Source organism: Piliocolobus tephrosceles, chromosome 18 (assembly GCF_002776525.5).
Source record: "Piliocolobus tephrosceles isolate RC106 chromosome 18, ASM277652v3, whole genome shotgun sequence".
Classification (NCBI taxonomy): Eukaryota; Metazoa; Chordata; class Mammalia; order Primates; family Cercopithecidae; genus Piliocolobus; species Piliocolobus tephrosceles.
Genome location: NC_045451.1, coordinates 31,627,463 through 31,653,126, shown reverse-complemented (window position 1 = coordinate 31,653,126; position 25,664 = coordinate 31,627,463). Strand labels below are relative to the sequence as shown.

Sequence of the window (25,664 nt, the reverse complement as noted above, 5' to 3'; positions counted from 1 at the left end):
TAGTAATTGCAAAATACCCCCTAATCCATGAGGTATAAGCTTGCTTACTCTATTAGAAAAACAACTCCCAAATCTGACTCTTGCTAAATCCTAAAGAGTTTTGTAGACACATATGAGAACACAACATGTAGAAATAGTTGATCTGAGGGAGAGACCAGTACTTGTAAATAAAGCAGCCCCTTTTCTAAGTTCTATTTTTAACTTCTTTTGGTCTTGGTCTAGAAGACCTTATCCACTGTTAGGTTTTGCTAAGTTTGGAGCAGATATATTTTAGTATGAGAGAAAGGGCATGGGTATTTCACTGTGTTGCTGTGCTCAAGTTTCCCTTGGCTGTTAAGAGCTGACAGTCTCAAGAGTGCAATGGCCCAGAGCAGGTGGCTTTGCCCCACTGGTGACTAGGATGTGATCCAGTCTGTACTCTGACTTGTCTTGTGCAGAGATACATAAATTCATCAACAGGTAAGGGATTTGAGGGTCTGTAACAAATGATAGTGCAAGAGACAGAGCCTTAAATTATTGAACATGTTTCTCTGTTAAGGAGAAGAGGGTGCAGGAGGATAGTAATTACAGACTGACATTACTGCCATAGCCTCTGCCACATACTGAGCTCTCACTATGTACCAGGCCCTGTGCACACATCAATGCTTTGATGCAGATGCCATCAACCCTACAAGGCAGATGCTTTATATAATGAGGAAACTGAGGCTCAGAGATGTTAAGTGACTTGTGTAAAGTCACACAGCTAAGTACAGAGGAGATCAAGTTGAAATCCAGATCTGTCTGCCTCTTCGGGCCATGGTTTGAACTACTGGATGGGCACTGGGAAAACATCTTTTCCCTGGGACCAGCTCAGCCTTGGTCTTTGTGCAGAGGAAAGAGGCAGCAGAGGGCTCCCAGGAGTATTCCTGTACTGCTCTGCGGGAGAAATGCCAGGGACAAAGGTTTGGATCCATTTGGAAGGGACCAATAAACATTGGTTATATTACTTATCCTAGAGGTGGGTCCTCTGCTCTAGGGCCCAATAAAACCAGTCAGCAGTGGGAGCTGCTTCCACCTTGCAAGAGAAACTCTTTACACTCCTGCTCCTATGGCCAGTGTGTCTGTCCTCAAAAGGTTCTCCAGGGTCACTTCTAACTGGGCAGCTTGCTGATCTCCTTAGAAATTCAGTTCAGGACTGAGGTGGTTTTCATTTGGGATATCTCTCAGAGGGCAGCTGTGCTGTCATTTCTCCCAGGGGAACAAGAAGCAGGACGTAGAGGGGAGGAGGACCCATGGCCCAGCTTCCGTCCAGGGCAGGCCTTCCCTAGCAGAGTGCCTGCGCTCGTTGCTCCGTACAGCTCACCTGGCTGCCCCTCTCCTGCTCTGGCGAACGTGGCAGCCTCTGTCCCATGTCTCAGTCTGGTCTCAGTTCCTCCTGGATCTTCTTGTTCTTTAGGTTAGTGGCAGTCAGACGGAAAAATAAGAGGTTACGAGCTCAAAGGGGAAGAGTCATGAGGGCAGACTCTGGCTTGGTCCACATGCTTTGGCAAGGCATCCTGAACCACAGGAAAGTCTGGGCTGCAGCAGAAAATAAGGGCTTACATTTCTCATGGAGTCAAAGAAAAAGGAGGTGATTGGGACGGGGTGGCAGAAATAACAGGTATCATGATAAAACAAGAGCACTGCAGAGAGCATGGGAATGTGCCCTGGAGTCAGACAGACACGGGGAGAACCCCACCTGCCACTGGCTGTGTGACCATGGACATGGTCTTAGTTTTTGATGGAGATTTGACAGATATAAGCAAAGGAATCCTGGCAAAGAACAGTGGAGGTATGTTATAGACCAGGTGAAATGGGCCAGATTTTTGAGGGTCTTAAGTGTCAAGCAGAGGTGTTGGGATTTTGTCTTTAATACACTAGGGATCCATTGAAGGTTAGTGAGCAGGGATGTTGCCTGCTCAAAGCAGTGCTTGAGTGAGATTAGCCTAGCAATGTTACATTCCATTTACATTCATGCCTGCATCTGGAAAAATAATGCAAAAATGCTGCCCTATCTATTGGTAGCCTGGGATGACTAACGGTGGTCTTCAGTGCTGTCTACCAAATATTTCTAATTTTCTGCCTTCTGGAAACATAGCATTGCATTTTCCTGTCTGCTTCAAAGTTAGGTGTGACTATGTGATCTACCTAAACCAAGGCAGGGATTGGCAAACTTTTTCTTAAAGGACTAGATAGAAAATATTTTCAGCTTATGGGCCATATAGTCTCTCTTGCAACTACTCAACTTTGCTGTTGAAGTACGGAAGCAGTCACACTGTGCAATGGAGCATGCATAGCTGTGTAGCAGTAAAACTTCATGTAGAAAAACAGGCAGCTGTACAATGCATGTGAGCAAAAGTGACACTTTTGGACAGAAGCTCTAAGAGCTGGTGCCCAGTTCAATGGCACTGCTATAATCCTGGAGGCACATGTGAAAGTTCAAAGCCTCTGTCAGGCTGGGACCCCAAGTGATTACATGAGCCAAGTCCCTGTCAATGCATGTTGCACATGTAGCACAGTTAAGAAATAAACCTGGCAGTGTTAAGGCAGTACGATTTTGATGCTGTTTCTTACTGCAGCATAACCTCTCTCTGTGGAATGATACAGTTACTTCATCTTTGTATGCAAAGCATCACATCACCATTCTTTCAGTCCTCGTCATTACAGCTGACATTTACTAAACACTTACTATGTGCCAGATACTAATAGGCGGGGCGGGGGGGGGGGGGGGACTTTGCCAACATCATTTCAATAATTCCTTCTCACAACCATTTGACGTGAGTGCTGTGATTATACCCATTTTTGCAGAAAAAGAAAATGGAATTTTCGAGAGGTGAATTAACTTGCTTACGATCTCACAAATGGTTAAGTGGAGGAAGTGGGATATGAGCCCAGATTTTCTCATTCTAAATCCAAAGTTCTTCAGCTCTGTGTATCCTGCCTCAGGTCCAGGCCTTTGGAATTTTTCTTTTATCTCTTGGCCCCTTTGCTACTTTGATCACTGTTCTTGGCTGGGTGTGTTATTTTGACGTGATCCACAGTGGCCCTGTCACAGGGCAAGAATGAAGAATCATGCTTCCAGAACAGCGCTGCTCTGAGCAGTGGAGGTGAGAAGAAATAGCCTGGAGGAATGAATTGAGTTGGCAGTTCTGACCACACAGTAAGAGGACCACGTGGAGATTGGCAGATCCTTAAGAACTGCTCCCAGTCATGTACCCATGTATTTCCATCAGTCATCCAGAGCCAGTTGTCATCTTTCCATTCTCAGCCATGTTCATGTCTTTCTTTGAAAGGAAAAAATAATTTACATTCTGGAACTGTCTTAAGAAATTGTGCTACTCTCCTTCCTGGCCTGAATAAGCTGTGACTGTCATCTCTGATGGGTTTAAAGACAATTTACCAATCTTGTATTGCAACAGCCTTCCTCTATTGGACACTGTAATAAGAAGTCACATAATGAGTTCTTATAATTCTCAAAAGCTACCATGGAAGATACTATCCATTATGCTATTCAATATTTCTTACTTAAAGTCTCATTTAATTAAGTTTTCTATTTAGTATCATGGAATTTTTTGAATAAAATTATACCTTTCCCTAATCAAAAATGAGCATTACATAAGCAATTACATTTCCCTTTTTACCTTGCCCATTGGAAATAGGGATTTACTTGATACTTGAAAATATAACTGTTTTGACTGAGGATCATGGTGGAAAATCTTTACTCATTCTCCCCCTGCTTCTCCTTCACCTCTGTGGGTTCAGATATCTGTTTCTGACTTTTAAGTTTTAAATGTATAACATTTTACTGTAGGTCACTGAAAATCCTTCTTGGAAGTAGATAAGATGTCAATTATAATTTATAACTTCACTAGGCCATGTGATAGCAAGTCAGTGAGTAGTGTGGAGTTAACATTCCGAGCTTCTATGCCCTCTTCCTGGTTGAAAGTTCTTGTGGGCCTTTAGTGCTATAAATTTCTCTCTACACACTGCTTTAAATGTGCCCCAGAGATTCTGGTATGTTGTATCTTTGTTCTCATTGGTTTCAAAGAACATCTTTATTTCTGCCTTCATTTCATTATGTACCCAGTAGTCATTCAGGAGCAGGTTGTTCAGTTTCCATGTAGTTGAGCGGTTTTGATTGAGTTTCTTAGTCCTGAGTTATAGTTTGATTGCACTGTGGTCTGAGAGACAGTTTGTTATAATTTCTGTTCTTGTACATTTGCTGAGGAGCGCTTTACTTCCAATTATGTGGTCAATTTTGGAATAAGTGCGACGTGGTGCTGAGAAGAATGTATATTCTGTTGATTCGGGGTGGAGAGTTCTGTAGATGTCTATTAGGTCTGCTTGGTGCAGATATGAGTTCAATTCCTGGATATCCTTGTTAACTTTCTGTCTCGTTGATCTGTCTAATGTTGACAGTGGAGTGTTGAAGTCTCCCATTATTATTGTATGGGAGTCTAAGTCTCTTTGTGAGTCTCTAAGGACTTGCTTTATGAATCTGGGTGCTCCTGTATTGGGTGCGTATATATTTAGGATAGTTAGCTCTTCCTGTTGAATTGATCCCTTTACCATTATGTAATGGCCTTCTTTGTCTCTTTTGATCTTTGATGGTTTAAAGTCAGTTTTATCAGAGACTAGGATTGCAACCCCTGCTTTTTTTTGTTCTCCATTTGCTTGGTAGATCTTCCTCCATCCCTTTATCTTGAGCCTATGTGTGTCTCTGCATGTGAGATGGGTCTCCTGAATACAGCAAACTGATGGGTCTTGACTCTTTATCCAGTTTGCCAGTCTGTGTCTTTTAATTGGACCATTTAGTCCATTTACATTTAAAGTTAATATTGTTATGTGTGAACTTGATCCTGCCATTATGATATTAACTGGTTATTTTGCTCATTAGTTGATGCAGTTTCTTCCTAGCCTCGATGGTCTTTACATTTTGGCATGTTTTTGCAATGGCTGGTACTGGTTGTTCCTTTCTATGTTTAGTGCTTCCTTCAGGGTCTCTTGTAAGACAGGCCTAGTGGTGACAAAATCTCTAAGCATTTGCTTATCTGTAAAGGATTTTATTTCTCCTTCACTTATGAAACTTAGTTTGGCTGCATATGAAATTCTGGGTTGGAAATTCTTTTCTTTAAGAATGTTAAATATTGGCCCCTGCTCTCTTCTGGATTGTAGAGTTTCTGATGAGAGATCTGCTGTTAGTCTTATGGGCTTCCCCTTGTAGGTAACCTGACCTTTCTCTCTGGCTGCCCTTAACAATTTTTCCTTCATTTCAACTTTGGTAAATCTGACAATTATGTGTCTTGGAGTTGCTCTTCTCGAGGAGTATCTTTGTGGCGTTCTCTATATTTCCTGAATTTGAATGTTGGCCTGCCTTACTAGGTTGGGGAAGTTCTCCTGGATGATATCCTGAAGAGTGTTTTCCAACTTGGTTCCATTTTCCCCCTCACTTTCAGGCACCCCAATCAGACGTAGCTTTGGTCTTTTCACATAATCCCATTCTTCTTGAAGGCTTTATTGATTTCTTTTTCCTCTTTTTTCTTTAGACTTCTCTTCTCGCTTCATTTCATTCATTTGATCCTCAATCAGATACTCTTTCTTCATTTGATCCTCAAACTGATACTCTTTCTTCCAGTTGATTGAGTCGGTTACTGAAGCTTGTGCATTTGTCACATATTTCTCATGTTATGGTTTTTATCTCTGTCAGTTCGTTTATGGCCTTCTCTGCATTCATTATTCTAGTTATCCATTCTTCCATTCTTTTTTCAAGATTTTTAGTTTCTTTGCGCTGGGTACGTAATTCCTCCTTTAGCTCTGAGAAGTTTGATGGACTGAAGCCTTCTTCTCTCAACTCATCAAAGTCATTCTCCGTCCAGCTTTGATCTGTTGCTGGTGACGAGCTGCGTTCCTTTGGAGGGGGAGATGCGCTCTTATTTTTTGAATTTCCAGCTTTTCTGCCCTGCTTTTTCCCCATCTTTGTGGTTTTATCTGTCTCTGGTCTTTGATGATGGTGACGTACTGATGGGGTTTTGGTGTGGGTTTCCTTCCTGTTTGTTAGTTTTCCTTCTAACAATCAGGACCCTCAGCTGTAGGTCTGTTGGAGATTGCTTGAGGTCCACTCCAGACCCTGTTTGCCTGGGTATCAGCAGCAGAGGCTGCAGAAGATAGAATATTGCTGAACAGTGAGTGTACCTGTCTGATTCTTGCTTTGGAAGCTTCGTCTCAGGGGTGTACCCTGCCGTGTGAGGTGTGGGGTGTTGGTCTGCCCCTAGTGGGGGATGTCTCCCAGTTAGGCTACTCAGGGGTCAGGGACCTACGTGAGCAGGCAGTCTGTACATTCTCAGACCTCAACCTCCGTGTTGGGAGATCCACTGCTGTCTTCAAAGCTGTCAGACAGGGTCGTTTGCATCTGCAGAGGATTCTGCTGCTTTGTTTGTTTGTTTGTTTACAGCCATCTGATCTTTGACAAACCTGAGAAAAACAAGAAATGGGGAAAGGATTCCCTATTTAATAAATGGTGATGGGAAAATTGGCTAGCCATAAGTAGAAAGCTGAAACTGGATCCTTTCCTTACTCCTTATACAAAAATTAATTCAAGATAGATTAGAGACTTAAATGTTAGATCTAATACCATAAAAACCCTAGAAGAAAACCTAGGTAATACCATTCAGGACATAGGCATGGGCAAGGACTTCATGTCTAAAACACCAAAAGCAACGGCAACAAAAGCCAAAATTGACAAATGGGATCTAATTAAACTAAAGAGCTTCTGCACAGCAAAAGAAACTGCCATCAGAGTGAACAGACAACCTACAGAATGGGAGAAAATGTTTGCAATCTACTCATCTGACAAAGGGCTAATATCCAGAACCTACAAAGAACTCAAACAAATTTACAAGAAAAGAACAACCCCATCAAAAAGTGGACAAAGGATATGAACAGACATTTCTGAAAAGAAGGCATACATACAGCCAACAGACACATGAAAAAATGCTCGTCATCACTGGCCATCAGAGAAATGCAAATCAAAACCACAGTGAGATACCATCTCACACCAGTTAGAATGGCAATCATTAAAAAGTCAGGAAACAACAGGTGCTGGAGAGGATGTGGAGAAATAGGAACACTTTTACACTGTTGGTGGGATTGTAAACTAGTTCAACCATTATGGAAAACAGTATGGCGATTCCTCAAGGACTAGAACTAGATGTACCATATGACTCAGCCATCCCATTACTGGGTATATACCCAAAGGATTATAAATCATGCTGCTGTAAAGACACATGCACACGTATGTTCATTGTGGCACTATTCACAATAGCAAAGACTTGGAATCAACCCAAATGTCCATCAGTGACAGACTGGATTAAGAAAATGTGGCACATATACACCATGGAATACTGTGCAGCCGGAAACCATCATTCTCAGCAAACTATCGCAAGAACAGAAAACCAAACACCGCATGTTCTCACTCATAGGTGGAAACTGAACAATGAGATCACTTGGACTTGGGAAGGGGAACATCACACACTGGGGCCTATTATGGGGATGGGGAGGGGGGAGGGATTGTACTGGGAGTTATACCTGACGTAAATAACGAGTTGATGGGTGCTGACGAGTTGATGGGTGCAGCACACCAACATGGCACAAGTATACATATGTAACAAACCCGCACGTTATGCACATGTACCCTAGAACTTAAAGTATAATAATAAATAAATAAATAAATAAATAAATAAAGTTCTTGTTGTTTATCATCTAAGAGTGTCATCCTTCAGTGTGGGAAACCTTTAAGATACAGATCCACTTCCCTTTTTTTACAATGACAACTCAAAGTATTATCCTTATTCTAAACTTACTTCATGCATGGACCAATGATCCAAAAAAGAGATTTTGGGGGCCATCAGATTTGATGAAATTAGTCACAGCAGCAGATGCTTTTTATCAAGCACTTGCTTGCCAGACGTTATGCAGCCCATATTGCGTGCTGTATTATGTTTACCCCTCCAACCTGTGAGATATGTCTTCTTATTGGGCTGGGGAAACTGAGGCTCATGTAGGTAAAGTGACTTGTCAGGACACTCAGTTAAGAAGAGGCTCATGCAGTGAAGGAGATTTAAACACAGGTGTTTGTGACGAGAACTGCACTCCTACTTTGCCACAATTGATTCTTGATGATGATGATGATGTCAGGTACTGTTCTTCTACATGCTAGGTGCTATTGTAAGTGCAATGCTATGTTCCCAGAAGGCAGAAAAATAGAAATATTTGTACTATTCTAAGTGGTTGATATTGTATTAATATCCCTATGACAGGTTCTGCTACCACCATTTTACCATGGGGAAACCAAGGCACAGAGAGGTTAAGTAACTTGCCATAGGTCACATAGGTAGTAAATGGTGGAGGGAGGATTTGAATCCAGACAGTTTGGCTCTAAGGCCCACTCGTTTGCTATGCTGCACTCCCTTTGGTCATATCGGTCTATAGATATGGTGGATATATCCAACAGAAAAATTAAGATCTTGGATCATGAAGCCTAGATCCTGGTTCCCATTCTGCCAAATACTATGTGCCAAGTAGTGCAGATAGGACTTTACCAACATCACTCCAATAATTCCTTCTCACAACCATATGACATGGGTACTGTTATTATACCCATTTTTGCAGAAAAAGAAAATGGAATTTTGCAAGAGGTGAATTAACTTGTCTACAATCTCATCACCTCCCTTCTGTACCAACCAGGGTCATGGTTAGAAGACCAGAACCACACCATTTATTTTAGCAGAGTTTAAGGAGGGAGTTGATTAAACAGGCATGGGAGGCCTACCCTGAGGTAACATAGAGATATAACCACAGGAAGCAGCCACCACCCCCAAGGCCAAGGGAACAGAGGACAGAAGCTTGGAGAAGTGGGGCTCATAGAACCATATAGCTCAGCCTTCAGAGGAGGGACCATCACTTGGCTGCTGTTGGCATCTTAGGTCCTTGGAGGAGGGCCTCCCAGAGCAGAGGCTCAGACCTTGGAGAACAGGGGACTGCCCAGAGACTGCTGGTACCTCTGAGGGGTATGGTGAGGCTGGTTCTGGGAGTGTGGGAAAATGGGAAACCAGAACCAAGTTCAATGCCAAGGTGAAGAGTCACCACTGGATGAGCTACAGGAGCAACCCTCCTCCTGCCTTGCATCCTCCCTCCAGTGCCCCCTGTTGGCAGAAACTAACACAGAGCCAGTCATCAAGGAGCACTGTGATTTGCACATTTTCTGATTTCTAGCCCAATATAACTGAACAGAGACTAGAAGGGGTTGTTCAGGGCTGAGAGGCAAGAGCTTCATAAATGGTAATCGTTCTTCTGCTGCCATTTCTTTATTGATAAAACAAAGACTGAACAGATGGTGTGCAGGGAGCGAATGATACTCCCGTTTACCCGCTCTCCTGGGCTTCTATCACGGTAAAAAGATGTAGCTTATCAAGTTCTCCTCTCCTTCTCCTCTCTCTCCACTTGACAGTGAGCATCTTGAGGACTAATATGTTATTTCTCCCAGTACTTGTCTAGTGCAAAGGACAGTTCTTGGTGAGGGCTGCTTTTCTATGCTTGAACTATATAACTACCAGATTTGGACATGTACTTAAGTCACCAACTATTGAATGATCATAGAGGGTGTGCCCAGCCCTGCGCCAGGGACTGCGGAGAAGAAGGACATGCTTGAGGCATGGACTGGCTGTGAATGAACTGACAGTCTTCTTATATGAGTGACATGAACCCAACAAGCAAAGAGCAGGTTCTTGCTTACGTGACAAAATGTCTCAAATTTGGGTAGGTTCAGGTAGAGTTTGAGTTCAGGAAAGGGAGCACAATCACATGACTTGGAGTAATTGTTTCTTAGCAACATCCAATATACTCACTTGGAGACACTATTTCTCCAAAAGCATGTGTGTTTAGAAAAGCTATTTCATTCTGCCATCTCTAGAGGCTTCCATGCGCATCCAATAATGTGCAACTTCTCACGTTTTAAAAAATTAAGGTGGAGATATCAAGAGAACATTCAGAAGTTACTTGTTCATGGCTGCAGAAAATCTGCAACAGAGAAATCACCTTAGGAGCAGCCCTGGGTGCATCTTGACAGGCCTCCACCAAATGAGTGAGCACAGCTGACCTTTTGCTAGAAGGTGTCGCTGAGCTCCTTATCTAGGCCCAGACCAGAATGTAACCTTGCAGATATGATTCCATGGGAGAGCTGCCCATCTCTCTAACAGTGGGAACATTGTTCCCTGGCCTCAAGGAAGGCTTCAGGGAGTCATTTAATGACGCAGCATTTGATCTTCAGGGTTTGCAGAGAAAGATAAAGTGGCCCAGAGGAAATGAAAACATTCCTCTGGAGTCACCTGCCTACGTCAGCAAGATGCAGGAACATTGGATTGAACAACTGAGAAATACTCTGATGCTTGCTGGATTCTTTGAGATGATCACACCATTGACATCACTTTTCCTGATCAGAATACTGACTCTTTATGCAGGAATGGGGCTGTGTTCTTTACACAGAGCCCTCAGGCACACTCCATAATCTTTAAAGATCGAAGTATGAGTTACATAAAGCAAACCGCAGGATCCTGAAATGCATAGCTTGACAGAGTTTTCACATGTTTACACTATGTGACCAGATAAGGTCATAGACTATTTCCAGTACCCTGGAAGACTTCTTTAGGCTCCCTTCTAGGAAGCTCTTTTCACTTTCCCATTCTGACCTTAGATTAGTTTTGTCTGATCTTGAATTTTATATTATATGGATTTTAGAAGAGAGTATTCATTTATATCTGGATCTTTTGCTGAATATTGTACAATTTCATTTTTACTAATGGAGAAACTGGATACAAGTTCAGAGAAGTGTTATGACTTGAACAAGGTTTTACACCTGGAGTCCTACAATATTTTCCATTTCACGGCTCTTTTGCTATAATCCATATATCCAGCCATCCATACATCCATTCATCTAAACCTATCATAAGCAATGGCTTTGTGTCAGGGATGATTCTAGGTCTTGGACATATAGATATGAGTATGTCACCCCTACCCTCAGGGAACTCCCAGTATAGTGGGACAGAAAGATCTCAGGTGCATAATCAAACAGGACTTGTGAGGGCATAGAACAAGAGGCTGTATATTTATGTGCATGCTGAGAGGAGGAATTTGTGACTGGAGGGCTCAGCGTGGAAGGGATGACATTAGAGCAGAATTGCATTCTTGGACATTTTTCTTGTTTTTTCTTGCCAACAGGGATGCAAATTCTAAGAAGACAGGATTGGGGTCATCTTCTGTGTACATCCTATAGCACTTGCAGTCATGGAGCCAGCAGGAAATTGTTGCTGAATTCATAGCCTACAACCTTTAAACATCGTGAAATGTCTTCTCTAAGGGCATGAGTAGTACACCTAGAATCTTCTAACTAGACAGAAAGCAGAGAGTGACAGGTTACCATCTTGAGTTATTTGATTAGATACTTAGAAAGGTTATAAAGATCTTTGGCAAACAACAATGCCAGTTTCTGCAGAGTTCCTGGTGTGGAACCCTATAGCCAGAGAAACATAAGGCCCTGGATGAACCTCTGAAAATCGTGTCTGCCAACTTGCTTCTCTAGGTAGGTGAGAACTTTTTCAAGACTTTTTCATCCTTACAGGACATTAGAAAACACACTGTGGCAAACACATCCTAAGGTGACCCGCAATTAATATAACCCCTTTATAACCCCTCCTGTATAATCCACTCCCTTGATAATGGCAGATCCTGTGCATCTAACCAATAGAATATGGCAAAATTAATGGGATGTCACTCCTATGATCATGTTATGTTATAGAAGACTCTGTCTTAGCAGACAGGAGAGAGTGTCTCTTGTTGGCTTTGAAAAAGCACACAGCCATGTGTGAGAGGGCCTGTGAAGAGAGCCACATGACAGGAAGCTGTGTGTGGCCTCTAAGACCTGAGTAGCCTCCAGCCAGTAGTCAGTAAGAAGCTGGGTCCCTAAATCCTACAACTGCCGGGAAATAAATTCTGCCAACAACCTGAATGAGCTTGGATTCTTCCCCAGTCAAGCCTCCAGATGAGAATGCAGCCCATTTGACACTTTGATTGAAGCCTTGTGACCCCTGAGCAGAGGACCCAACTAAATTGTGTCTATACTCCTTACCCACAGAAACTGGGATATCATTAATATGTGTTGTTTTAAGCTGCTAAATTTATAGTGATTTGTTACAAAGCAATAGGTAACTAATGCATGCACTTATATGCAAACATTGATTGTGTCAAAATAACCCTTGTGTGACACATAGTTCTACAGAGACTGTAAGTCTTATATACACCATACATAGGTTGTAGAATAATAACCAATGAATTATTTTTATGATTTCAATTAGCATTTTACTTTTATACTATTGTGGGCTCTGACTTATCTAAGAAGTAAAGCAAGTGACTCGGCAGGAGAAGATGGCGACCATGTGGGATGAGGCTGAGCAAGATCGAATTGGGGAGGAGGTGCTCAAGATGTCCATGGGGGAGATCATCTCACGCACACAGATACTGGACAGTGAGATCAAGATCATGAAGAGTGAAGTGTTGAGAGTCACCCATGAGCTCCAAGCCATGAAGGACAAGATCAAAGAGAACAGTGAGAAAATCAGAGTGAACAAGACCCTGCCGTACCTTGTCTGCAACATCATCGAGCTCCTAGATGTTGATAGTAATGACCAAGAGGAGGACGGTGCCCATATTGACCTGGACTCCCAGAGGAAGGGCAAGTGTGCTGTGATCAAAACCTCTACACAACAGACGTACTTCCTTCCTGTGATTGGGTTGGTGATGCTGAAAAGCTAAAGCCAGGAGACCTGGTGGGTGTGAACAAAGACTCCTATCTGATCCTGGAGACGCTACCAACAGAGTATGACTCGCAGGTGAAGGCCATGGAGGTGGACGAGAGGCCCATGGAGCAATACAATGACATTGGGGGTTTGGACAAGCAGATCCAAGAGCTGGTGGAGGCCATTGTCTTGCCAATGAACCACAAGGAGAAGTTTGAGAACTTGGGGATCCAACCTCCAAAAGGGGTGCTGATGTATGGGCCCCCAGGGACAGGGAAGACCCTCCTGGCCTGGGCCTGGGCCACACAGACTAAGGCCACCTTCCTAAAGCTGGCTGGCCCCCAGCTGTGCAGATGTTCATTGGAGATGGTGCCAAACTAGTCTGGGACGCCTTTGCCCTGGCCAAGGAGAAAGCACTCTCTATCATCTTCATTGATGAGTTGGATGCCATCAGCACCAAGCACTTTGACAGTGAGAAGGCTGGGGACCGGGAGGTGCAGAGGACAATGCTGAAGCTTCTGAACCAGCTGGATGGCTTCCAGCCCAACACCCAAGTTAAGGTAATTGCAGCCACAAACAGGGTGGACATTCTGGACCACGCCCTGCTCTGCTCGGGGCGCCTGGACAGCAGGATCGAGTTCCCAATGCCCAACGAGGAGGCCTGGGCCAGAATCATGCAGATCCACTTCCGAAACATGAACGTCAGTCCTGACGTAAACTACGAGGAGCTGGCCCACTGCACAGATGATTTCAACGGGGCTCAGTGCAAGGCTGTGTGTGTGGAGGTGGGCATGATCTCACTGTGCAGGGGTGCCACGGAGCTCACCCATGAGGACTACATGGAAGGCATCCTGGAGGTGCAGGCTCAAAAGAAAGCCAACCTACAGTACTAGGTCTAGGGTGTGCCGGCTGGCCCCAGTCTCACGGCTGAAGTGCGCAATAAAAGATGGTTTAGGGTCAAAAAAAAAAAAAAAAGAAGTAAAGTAGGGCATTGCATTGTTTAGGACATAAGTTTAATTGCCCTAAGACAGACCCTAAATCAGCCCCTTTTCTAACATTTGTATAGCTCAGGGCAAGAAGCCAAATGAATGAAATAGCATGTCTAAATAATTAAAAGTTATAAATTACTGTTTAATGTATTCTATTCAACTATATTGACAATATACCTTTAAAATGACATGTGGAAAGCTATGGTCTTGATGTCATTGAAAGTTGGCAAAATGTTAAAGGTAATAGAATTTATTATTATGTCTGTTGGGTATTCTGCTAATGGACAATGTTTGGATGAAACAATCAGATATACATATAATTCATAAATTATATATTCTATAGCAAATTTTCCTGCCTTCATTTCAGAATAATCCTTAATTAATGTTGTTTAGTATAACTAGTGTTCAATTGTCAGTAAGGACCTGAAAGACTAAAAAGTTAAATGTGTGTCACATTTGAATGAATTACCATCAAAATGTAGATTTAAACTAATAAATCAAAATTAAAACATTCTAAATTAATGGTTTTTAAAAGTTTTAAACAGTATTTAAAATATCTAAAATTTAAGATCAAAACACATGAATAATACCAAACTTTAAATTAAAATTTAAATAAGGTTGAAATTGTTACTTAATTTTTAAAACACTTATTTGAATCATTATTTTTATAAAAATAAAACTATTTTTGACTGTAATTTTTCAAGTATATGTAGTTGCCAATGTAAAGGATCAGTTTCACCTGTATCAAAATATCCCATATACCTCATAAATATATACACCTACTACATACCCATAAAAATTAAAAATTTTTAAAAATCAGTTTCATGTATCACACATATTCTCTCTAGACCTATCTAGATGTGTATGTATTTAAAGTTTACAAATTGTTTAATACTGCAAACTACTCCATAACTTTCATATGTAACTCTTGTGGTTATCACATGGTACTGGTAGAATCAAGAATTGGAAGATGAATAGAATCAAGAAAATGAGGATTCTTCCCTTCTGAGAAGCAATACTTCTTGGTTATTCAGGAATCTGTTACATTGCTGGTCCCTGAGGGAGGAGTTGATGAGTCAATACTTAAGGGCTGGCACGGCTCAGATTCTCCCTGCACTCTGAGTCTGTCCCTGATGTTGGCGATGTCACAATCCCCAATCTTTCACAACACTTGGACACAGTAGCCTTTTGTTTTGTGGACTAGGCAAGAGATGTGGAGAAATGTTTCCCTGGAGGCTGACCGTTAGTCACATAAGCGGATGTTCAGGTGCCCACTCGCTCATGCTGTATTTGTGCCCAGGACTGGGTCCTGAGCAACTGGGTGCTCGTGCATTCTTTCTTTCTTTCTCTCTCTCTCTCTCTCACTCTCTCTCTTTCTTTCTTTCTCTCTCTCTCTTTCTTTCTTTTCTTTCTTTCTTTCTTTTTTTTTTTTTTTTGACAGAGTCTTGCTCTGTCGCCAGGCTGGAGTGCAGTGGCACGATCTCGGCTCACTGCAACCTCCACCTCCTGGGTTCAAGCAATTCTCCTGCCTCAGCCTCCCAAGTAGCTGGGATTACAGGGCGTGCACCATCACGCTTGGCTAATTTTTGTATTTTTAGTAGAGATGGGGTTTCACCATGTTGGCCAGGCTGGTCTCGAACTCCTGACCTCAAGTGATCCTCCCACCTCAGCCTCCCAAAGTGCTGGGATTACAGGTGTGAGCCACCACTCCTCGCCACGTTCTTTCATAATTGTGTGTATGCGAGATCCAGGGCTTCCTGATGAAGGGGTCCAGTGCACATGCCCTCTTCTGTCTAAGTTGTGGTACAAGCTGCAGCCTGAATATTAGTTGTTTAAACAATCCAGAAATTTACTTCCTTCTCATATAACACTGCAGGACAAGCAGTCCACCGTGGCACAGCAGTTCCATAGCCTTGGGGACCCAGGCTCCTTCTATCTTGTTGTTCACTTTTCCTGAGATATTGTCCTCATTGGCATGACTCAGAATGGCTCCCATTGTGCCTGCAGTTTAGCCAGAAGGAAGGAAAAAAGGATGAAAGGCAGGACATGCCCCTCTTTTTCCAGACCTGATCCTGCAGTTGTACACATCAATTCTACACACATCCCGCTGGTCATAAACAGCTGAGAGATGGAGTTTTCCATGGGTGTCCTAGTGTCCAACTAAAAGTTATATTTCTGTGGAAGAAGAGGAGAACACCATTTGGGTGACAACTGGAAATGTCTACCACACGTGTATTTTTTAAATATTAATTTGGGAGGGGTAATGATAATTTAGATTCAAGGATACAAGGTTGCCCAAGTTCAGTTCTGCTTTTTCAGAACAACAGACAGGTAGGAAACAGCTTTGAATGGTTTTAAGCACATTGCAGGCCAGAGGCTACCTGAAAGGTGAAGCTGAGGTTTCTAACTCTTTCAAGACACCTTGGGGAAAAACTGGGTTCAAATCTACAACCAGCCACAAAGTAGTAACGTGGCTAAGCCACAGTACTGCTCTCAGCCTCGGTTCTCCATAAAATGAGGGATTTGGACTAGACTTCTGGTTTACAAACTGAGTTCCAGGGGACCTTAGGATTCCTCAGTGTCACTTCAGGTGGTGGGGGCTGGCTTTGAACACTTCTTCCTTGTGTATTTATTTGCCAAAGAAACTCCTTTTTGATTGGGTATGTGTCTTAAGGTTCTGTGTAAATCTTCCTTTGGGGGAAAAAAAGGTGGGGCTTCTGATGCTACAAAGAAAGTTGAAAGATGCCTGGACAGTGTGATACCTAGTAGAGGCGGCTTGGCATCACGTCAGATTGCGTGGATTTAAATCCCAGCTCTGCTGCCTAGCTTCTGTGGCACCTCAGGCCAAAGTACTCAACTCTCCTCAGCCTCTAGAATAGGATTTCCTCATCCATAAAGTATGGTCATTGTTATTTACTTCTCAGGATTGTCCTGAGGCTTAAATAAGATAATATATTTAAGAGGGCTTGTATCAGTTGGGGTTCTCTAAAGAGACGAAACTAATAGGATAGATGAATATATGAGGGGGAGTTTATTAAGGAATATTGACTCACACGATCACAAGGTGAAGTCCCACAATAGGCCATCTGCAGGCCAAGGAGCCAGGAAGCCAGTCCAAGTCCCAAAACCTCAAAAATAGAGAAGCCAACAGTGTAACCTTCTGTCTGTGGCCAAAAGCCCGAGGGCCCCTGGCAGATCACTGGTATAAGTCCAAGAGTCCAACAGCTGTAGAACCTGGAGTCTGATGTTCAAGGGCAGGAAGCATCCAACATGGGAGAAAGATGAAGGCCAGAACACTCAGCAAGTCTGCTCTTTTCATTCCTGCTTTTATGCTGTCAGCTGATTAGATGGTGCCACCCAGACTGAGGGTGGGTCTGCCTCTCCCAGTCCCCTGACTCAAATGTTGATCTCCTCTGGCAACACCCTCACAGACATACCCAGGAACAAAACTTTGCATCCTTCAATCCAATCAAGTTGACACTCAGTATTAACCATCACAAGGCTTAACACATGTCCTGGCATAAAGAACATGTTGAATAAATGGCAATGACTGTTATCATTACCACGACCATCAACTTTAAGGCTCCAGCTTTTGGCTCTAAGACTTTGAGTTTCTTTGAATTATTGTGCAAAATGGAGGACCCATTGATGAGGGAATAATTATTACTGGATTTTTCCCTTTGCTTTTGGATTTTTGCAGGGTTTCTCAAAATAAGGCATGGGAGAGCCAGCCCGTTGCAGGTAAAACAATTTGAACAGAAGACATCAGAGTCTGTAATTTCAAATGCATTATTGAAACAACTTTTTTCTTAACAGAGGAAACAAAATTAATCTTTTAAATAAAGGAGGAAAATTATTTCATTTTAATGCTGCACGTGGCAAGAAAATAAAGTGCAAAGTTTACAGCACTTTATTCCTTCTTATCAGGAAGGAAGAAGGAAAACCCGATGGTTTTATGTTTGTCATGGCATTATGTTTTGTCAAACATGACTTTCCAGGGACTAAACCAGACTTTGATTTTAGACCCCTGTTCATTCTAGTTTGGTAAACCCTTGACAAATACCAGTCTGTTCCACCCACAGGAGAGGGTCACGTTACCATCTCAGCTGCAGAGCTGATGAGGTGGTTGTACCGACCTGTAGAATCCCAGAGCTGAGACCTGGAGATCATTGATTACAGCTTTCTTCATGGGCCAGTCAGATGTCATATGAAGAATCAAATGAGAGAAATGTGACAGGCTTCTGATCCTCCCACTCATGATTTAAAATCTTCTCTAGAACATTCTTGTTATATCTTTACTCCTACTTATAACAAGACATTAAGCCACCCCTCTTCCATCTCATTTTCTATCTCTGTGACTGTTCTTGCTTATAAAAGTCTTCAGCCTGAGCACTGAATTGATGCTCAGAGTTTATCTAAAGCCAGACTCTTCTCCATGTTATTCTCGACAGATGGTCAGTTCTTCTTCTTGAACACATCCCATAACAGGGAACTCACTGCTTTATTAGGAATCAGCCATTCTTTTGGAGGAGAGCTCCAACTTATTTGAAAACTTCTTCTTTTGCCCCAAAACTTGTTTTCTAATATATATCTATCATATGTGTATATATACACTTAGACTTTTTTAACCTTCTGGATCAAGCCTACATAAAGTTTAGCCCCCTTCCCCAGGCTGCCTGGCAAATATTTGAAGCTAACCCACCTCCATCTCCAGGCTTAACCTTCTGAGCTCTCCCATCATCTCTGATCCCTCATGATGACCCTCACGTGCCTGCTCAATGACCTCTGGGCTTCCCCAGTATTGTTGAAAGCGTGCTTGTTAAAGTCAGTTCACCCAAACTAGTTACTAAGCCCTGTACCTACTTTCATTCCTGTTTCTCCATTTCTCCCCATTTTGCTTGTAAAGCTCTACTTGATACCCCCAAATAATAGTTTGATTAATGTTGGAGAAAAGAGGAAGAATATATACAAGCTAAGTTCTATGTCTCTTCATACATTTCTGTATTGACATAGCTTTTAAAAAACAGTTCCACCGTAAAAATTTGTATATAAAATATGGGGTTCACCAAGACCTTCAGGCCTTTTCCAGTGACTCTTCCCATATTTCAGATAAAACTGGGGGTAAACACTGCGTCTTTTATTTGTCCTTACTACATTTCCCTTGGCTTTGAGAATGTTTGTGTTTTTGCATTATATCTAAAATGTATGAAGGTAATGCTTATATTTATTTCTATCTTTAGAAATGTTAGAGACCACATGCAATTAGACACAATCTACAAGCCTAATGAGAAAGCGTTGGCTTCATTGGTAAAAGTGTGATCATTATTATGGAGTGGGGCAGGTGTTTGAAAGGATGGATCAGGGCAAGTAAGAGCATCCCAAATCTAAAGAGAAAATGCAGACTGTTCCCCTGAGAACACTATCTGAAAGTCAGTATAGTAAACACTCAAGCCCTCCAAGATGCAGGTACTTGGCCTGGGTAACTGCCTTCTATAGAATATCTTTCTACGACCCAGAGTGGTTAAAGTCATTACACGCTACTTATGCAAGAAGGTGAATGTAAACTGAGAACTGGTCAACTGTATCATTTTAATTAGGCTGTCTCCCTGCAAAAAGAAAACTATATGAAGGATCTTTTGTGAAGAATCAAATCTCTATAAACTTGGGTTAATGCGTGCCAACCAGAGATTCCTTGCTAAAGGTATAGGAAGTCCTGATATTATATACTGACTAGTCTGCAATTATGAGATTTTTCATCAGGAAAAATTAAGTGATAAGCCATGATTTGTTTTTCTGTGAGTCATTATGATGTTTACCCAGTGCATCAAAGCTCAGTTTAAATTAAACTGGACCCAAAATCATTTATTTATTTGTTTGTTTGTTTGTTTGTTTATTTATTTATTTATTTATTTATTTTAGAGGCAAGGTCTTTCTCTGTTGCCCAGGCTGGAGTAGAGTGATGCCACATAGCTCACTGTAACCTTAAACTCCTGGACCCAAGTGATCCTCCCACCTCAGCCTCCCAAGTAGCTAGGACTATAGGTACGTGCCACCACACCTGATTTTTTTATTTTTATTTTTATTTTATTATTATTTTCTTTATTTAATAAAGTTTTATTTTTCCAAATGTACAGTTGGTTGGACCTATTCATGCATCTTCACCAGCAGCTGGAGCATCTCCGCCCTTGGTATTTCTGGTGTAAATTACTTGAGCTCTGTGCTTTGAAACCAGTTTGATAAGTCCTTTACTAAGGAGCTCCTGAAGGGCTGCCCTGGCCAGGGAGCCTTGAATCTTCAGTCTCTCAGAGACCACAGCTGGGGTTATAAGTTTATAGTTGGGAACTTCCTTACAGAGTTTGTCGTAGGTAGCTTTGTCAAACAAGACTGTTATTGAGCTTGTCCCGATCTTTGCCTTTGGACCACTTCTTCTTTTTGGCATTGCCCCCAGATTTGTTCACTGGGTCTTTGTCTTTCTTGGCCAACTTTCCGGCATCCTTCTTCTTCTTGTCATCTTTGGGTGGCACTGCAAAGCTCGGAGAGCAGCAGCGGACACCGCAGCCTTGCTAAGATGTCAGACAAAAAAAAAAGCTATTTTTATTTTTTTTATAGGGACAGAGTCTCACTATGTTGCCCAGGCTGGTCTCAAACTCCTGGCCTCAAGCAGTCCTTCCACCTCAGCCTCCCAAAGTGCTGGGATTACAGGCATAAGCCACCACGCTGGGCCTGGACCCAACTGGGCCTTCATCCAGTGAGACAAGCAAATTTCAATGTCATTGATGACTGCCTCTTTCTTCCTGTGTCTTTTCAGTAAGACTTTCTCACTTCAGCGAGCACACTCACACTCCATGGAAACCTACTCATAATGCTAAACCTCCTTTTAACCATTTTTAACCATTTCATTCTTTTAGCAAAGCTATGCCAAATCGACTAGTGTTTCTGTCCTTTCCACTCTGCAGTCCTTTCTCTCTGCAGTGCTAGTGAGAGAGGAGGCACAGCCTCATGTGGGTCCACAGGGAGGCTAGTGTAAGTAGAGACTCTGGACTGAGTTGCAGAGCTGCCAACCTTGAAACAGAAATAGGATATTGGCTCCCCCAAGGAAATGCAGGCTGTACAACTTCTTTATTTGGGTTGGCAACAATAGGCATGCACTTTACTTCTGCTGAGGCCTGATGACTCGCTGAATATTTATTTGTCCCAAAGATTATTTAGCTATCCTCAGGAATCCGGGCTCTCTGGCCAAGTTTTCTCCTTTGGCATGGGTTCCCAGTGGAGAATGTGACTGATCCTTTCTGCCTTCAAAAGGGGCCATAATGACCATCGAGCTGGAAGTGGAAGTGTTACAGGAGAAGAGCAAAACGGGACACAAGAGCACCCATGACTTGTGAAGACAGTGGCAGAGCTGAGTAGAACTTGGATCTCCAAATCCAATGTTCTTTCCAGGAGGCCAGAATCTCTCAAACTTTCAGGAGCATATCATTATACAAGGAACTTATCTAATAAAATGCAGATTTTTAGTTCTCCTCATTAGAAATTCTGACGCAGAATCTGCCTGTTTAATGTGTATCTTCCTGTGGCCATGAACTGAGATACCATCTCTATGCATGAGATCACTCCAGCCCACCAACATTTACTTTCTGCTTGTACTCACCCAGGGAGAGGAGTGTTGCCAGACAGTTAAATATGAAAACCATCATATCTTCTTGCTCATTTTTTGAAAATTATAGCACAGGCCAGGTACAGTTACTTGTGCCTATAATCCTAACATTTTGGGAGGCTGAGGTGGGAAGATTGCTTGAGGCTAGGAGTTTAAGGCCAGCTTGGGCAACATAGGGAGACTGTATCTCTATAAAAATTAAAAATATATATATAGCACAAAGAACATTATAAAAACATTAAAATAAACTTGCAGAAAGAAAAAAAATCCACCCGTGGCCCAGAGCTCCATCAAACCATCTATCTACTTTCCCTTCCATGTTTGGAGAAGTTATCCTTGTATCGAGATAACTATCAACCTAATAATTATTTTATCTTATTTTTACTTCTTTCGGCCAAGTGTCCTTGTTATTATTTGACTTGCTAAGAAACAGGGCCCTTGAATGCTATTAAAGAAGAAAAACAGTGCTTAACTTTATCAATCATTTGCTACATTACTGGGTACTGTACTCAGGGTTTTATATACATTCACTCATTTAATCACGTCAGCCTTATGAAGAAGGTCCTAGTATTCCCACTTTCCAGATTAGGAAACTGAGGCTTCAAAAGTATTACTAGCTTATACCAAATTATAAATCTTCTGACTCCAAAACATATGCTCTTCTTTTCCAAACTGCCTTCTAGACAGCAGACAAAAGACAGAAGATGCCTGGTCTGCAGCTCTTCATCCCCACGAAGAAGGGAGACCTACACAGGAAACAACTAAAGGCCAAAAATAACAACTGTACTTAAGCGCTAAAATGTGCCCTGAAGGTACATAGTGCTGCAGGGAGTGAGAGCGGGGCAATACCTATGTGAGCAGGAAACCTTAAATACAAGGGAGAAAAATGGGACACGATCCTAATGGCAGAGGCTGCTATTATAGGTTTGCAGACAGCAGAATGACTCGGTGAAGTGAAAAGTCACAGAGAGCCCCAATCCACCACGAAGCCATTCATTTTAGCTGACTGTCCAAACAGACCCTTGGCCAGAGCCACTAAATATTTCAGATTTGACTCTTTCTCTCCAGAGCTGATAATCAGCACAGACAGGATCCCAGATGGTAGGAAAAAGGGGTGAGAAGCTAGGGAATCAAGCTCTGAGTAACTAAGAATGCAGGTGCCACCAGGGGCAAAACGTTTTTCCAGAAATGAATCCTCCATTGTTGCTAGAGAGTTTGAGTTATAAAAGCTTTGCTTATGATTTCCCTGGAGTTTCTTGAGGGTCTCCAGTGTCCAAGTATCTGTGATACTTTCTGTCTTCACCATGCATTTGGCACTTAGCATTAGCTAATGCCATCGTTTCATGCGCTGCCCATCACCGTCGTTCCATGATGTTTACTGCGTGTGCACGGCACTGTGCCGGGCACAGAAGACATTTGTAAGTCTCTGCCACTGGGTGTGTACAGCCTTTCTGGGTAGACAGGGCACATCTTAATGCCTATTAACAGCCCTTACAGTTCACTGTGATCTCAGTAGACTTTATCATAAGGTGAAGCAGGATATAGGGCCAACCACTGAGAGGACAAATCAAAACTAGGCCAGAAAGGCAGAGGATGGAGAGGCCCTGAGGCGGCAGTGGGGTTTTCAACCATGTCTTTCTCGGGGGCCTGCCTGAGGCATCACATGTGCTGGTGGGTTCTCTAGGAAGCAGAGTCTGTGCCAAGATTAGCTTGAAGGGCATTTGTTACTCCAGGGGGTGTTTCTGGGGTTAAGACTTGAGAAAGGGGGAAGAGGGAAGCAGGGTTGCGCGTGGCTGGGCTGCAGGCACAGCGTTAGCCTCCTCTGATGCGTGGAGACTTCTGCGGCTGACATGGTCCTTCAGAGTTGCCCCAAGTTGGAGGCCCTTTGTACTTTCCTGTCCTTGGCTGTGGGCTGCCCTGGGCAGGAGGTATGAACCCTGGCCAGGTGACTCTGTTCAGCCAAGCCAGTCCTTGGAGGGGGCTGCCACTGAGTCTGCTGGCCGCCTCCCAGCAGCTGGGGCAGGGAGGACTTCATTCCTCAAGGGGGATTTGGGCCTCATGTACGGCCCTCGGAGAGGCACTCAATAAAACACTGACACGTTGGCTGAGAACACCTCTCCCTCATGGCACATGGTCCCTGATGTGTGACTTGGACGCAGGCAGAATAGGTTTGGAACTGCAGCATTTGTTTAAAGAAGAATAATGGACCAGGCTGCGAAACACCATTTTGTGAATGATTGTGTAACAGCCACCACAAACTGCTGAATGTATGGGTTTCAGACTTTAGCATAAGAGCGTCATCTGTAATGAGAGTGAAAGCCAGTGCTCCCAAGCCAATTAATGATGGTCGGGGAGAAATTAGTGACCTGTACAGTCAGATAAATAGTCTCATTTCACATACTGTTCCCAAAAGATTTTTATTTTTCAGGAACAGAGCCCTTGAAGTAAGATAACTATCTCCTGTGTACACATATGGACGCAACTGTTAGTTAATTCAGAAGACAGCTAAGGAAACAAATTAATTTATAGTGTGCCTCCCTTCCAGGAGCTGAAGTAGCTCTTTGGGTATCATTTATCAGGCTGTAAGAGAGCTGTAGGAGTTCAGAAGGGAGTGTTTAATCTATCTGTTTTGGCAGAGATGGGGGAAACTCCATGGAGTGAGGTAAATTCCCTGAAGTCTCAGGCAGGGAGTGGTTAATTTAGAACTAGAACCTGGTCCCCATCAGGTCTCAGCACTTGATGCATCAAGCTCCTGCGAGCCAAGTGGGGACTGGTCTCAAAAGAATTATAAACATTGTGCAGCAGCACAGATTTTTCTACAAATTCATTTAGACTCATCCCAGATCGGCTTGTCCCCACTTTCCTGTCTGTGTAAATGGAAGCTTCAACACCCAGTCAAGCAAAATAATTATCTTCTTTAGCCCTTCCTGTCCACAGTCTTCACAGTGAATCTGTCAGTACATCCCATTAGTTCCACTTCCAGAATGCATCTCGCATCCCTCTGCACCCCCAGCCCTGACACTGAAGTCTAAGCCACCATCGTCACCTGCCTGGACCACCTCAGGTGGCCTCCTTACTGTCTCCCTGTTCCCATTATTGTGGGGAACTGCAGTACATTCTTTGCATTTCAGGAATCAACCAGAGGGAACTTGTAAACATGCAAATTAGACCATGTCATTTCCCTGCTTGGAACACTTCACTGTTTCCCAGCGCACTTGGGATAAAGTCAAAAGCACTTACCGTTTTAACATACAAGGTCCTGCTCTGCCACCTCTTCAACCTCATCCCCAACCCCGCCCTTCTGGCTTCAGCCCCACTAGTCTCTTTCCTGAATACAACAAGTGTGTTCTGCTCCAGGGCCTTTGCACTTGCTGTGTGCACTGCCTGGATTGCTCTTCCTCAAGCGGCTACATAGATGGCCCCTTCTTACCTTTCAGATCTCAGGCCACATGATTTCTTTTCAGAGACACCTGGCCAAAATAATCTTTTTCCCTGACATATGCAATCACATCACTTGTCCCTATTTATTCCTGCTGACTTTATTTTATCTCTGTTTACTTATCTTGGTATTTGTCTTTTCTCACTGCAGTGTAAATTCCACCAGAGCAAGGACCTGTTTACTAGTTTATGGCTAACACAATGCTGGGACAGAGTAGGATGTAATCAGCATTTGGCAAAAGTATGAATGGATATATGAGTGTATGGGCTTTGTATGGCCTGTTGCACAAATGGAAGCAGAATGCAAGAGTACCAGCCAAATTATGATTTCCCAATTACATTCCTAGATATTTGTACAATAAGTTATAATTTGCAAATATTTTATTTTAGGTTCCAGAAGAGTAAAGGAAATCAACATGTGAGCAGTGTAGTCCTGTATATGGCAATGCTGTGGACCTATTCCATGATGTCACAGTCTTCCCGTTCACCTAAGATTGTTAATAGTCTATAACTTACAAAATAGTATATACTGTAGGGTCCTATTTGACTTTTAAAAATGTTATTACAAGCAGAAAATGCCAAAAGGATGTTACCAAAGTGTTAGCCAGACTTATCCTGGATGTTAGGGTTATTCTTTCTGTTTTGTTTTTCTTTTCTTTATTATCTGATGTTTATATGCTGAATTTACAGTTTTTTTAAAGTATAACTTTGTTTTTTAAT

General features: G+C 42.7%; 1 protein-coding gene and 2 pseudogenes across 4 annotated transcripts in view; 2 read left to right on the top strand and 1 right to left on the bottom strand.

The window, feature by feature from the left end:
• MAPK4 (mitogen-activated protein kinase 4) overlaps positions 1 to 25,664 on the top strand; it is a 175,159-nt gene that overhangs the window by 42,637 nt on the left and 106,858 nt on the right. The window lies entirely within an intron of this gene.
• Positions 12,481 to 13,756, top strand: LOC111539659 (annotated as a pseudogene).
• On the bottom strand, positions 19,954 to 22,707 carry LOC111539581 (annotated as a pseudogene). Its single transcript, XR_002730725.1, has 2 exons — positions 22,472 to 22,707; positions 19,954 to 20,383 (listed from the first exon to the last, which is right to left on the bottom strand). The product of XR_002730725.1 is annotated as a 40S ribosomal protein S25 pseudogene (transcript).